The sequence below is a fragment of the Colobus angolensis genome, unplaced genomic scaffold (genome assembly GCF_000951035.1).
Source record: "Colobus angolensis palliatus isolate OR3802 unplaced genomic scaffold, Cang.pa_1.0 Scaffold37, whole genome shotgun sequence".
Lineage (NCBI taxonomy): Eukaryota > Metazoa > Chordata > Mammalia > Primates > Cercopithecidae > Colobus > Colobus angolensis.
Genome location: NW_012117043.1, coordinates 1,859,460 through 1,860,645, shown reverse-complemented (window position 1 = coordinate 1,860,645; position 1,186 = coordinate 1,859,460).

The window sequence follows — 1,186 nt, the reverse complement described above, 5'->3', positions numbered from 1 at the left end:
GAGATTGTGCCACTGCACTCCAGCCTGGGTGACAGAGAAAAAAACCACCTCCCTACAAAAAAAAAAAAAAAAAAAAAAAAAAAAATAGACTTCACTTTGCATAAGCAGTTAAATATGCATAAAGTTTGAAAAAAAATCTGTGAATGATCACTTCCAGAAAGTGCCTTGAAAAACCTCTAGCGTAATTTACTTTTGAATTAGAACTTTGGTGTAACAAGTGAAAGTTGATTTGCATTTAAATTCTTTCCAAGTACAGAATCAGGCTTTTTCACTCTTGCTGCTATTTGAATTTTAAAGTTTGAGTATTTTTCTTTCCTGTTACATAATGACTGGTTATTTCTCTCTATGAGCTAAGAATGATCCAGATGTTGCCTTCTATTTCACTTAGCCATGAGTTGTGTGTTTCTGTTTTGTTTTTGAGGCAGGTTCTCACCATTGCCCAGGCTGGTTTCAAACTCCTGGGTTCAAGCAATCCTTCTGCCTCAGCCTCCTGAGTAGCTGGAATTACAGGTTTGAGCCACTGTGCCTGGCTCATGAATAGTTATTTTTCATTTCTAAACGTTCTATTTTTTTTTCAAGTCTGTATACTCTTTTCCTATCACAAATTCTCATGCCTGTAATTCCAGCACTTTGGGAGGCCGAGGCAGGTGGATTGCTTGAAGCCAGGAGTTTGAGACCAGAGTGGGCAACATGGCGAGAATCTGTGTCTACAAAGAAACTTTTTTGAAGTTAGCCAGGCATGATGGTACATGCCTATAGTCCCAGCTACTCAAGAGGCTGAGCCATAAGGGTCACTTGAGCCCAGGAAATCGAGGCTGCAGTGAGCTATCATCATGTCACTGCACTCCAGGCTGGGTAACAAATTCAGACCCAGTCTCAAAAAAAATAGTAATTAAAAAAATAAATAAAAGGCCGGGCGCGGTGGCTCACACCTGTAATCCCAGCTACTTGGGGCACTGAGACAAAAGGGTCACTTGAGCCCAGGAAATCGAGGCTGCAGTGAGCTATCATCATGTCACTGCACTCCAGGCTGGGTAACAAATTCAGACCCGGTCTCAATTAAAAAGAAGGGTCGGACGCAGTGGCTCACGCCTGTAATCCCAGCACTCTAGAAGGCCAAGGCAGGCAGATCGCTTGAGCTCAGGAGTTCAAGACCTGAACACGGCAAAACCTCATCTCTGCCAAA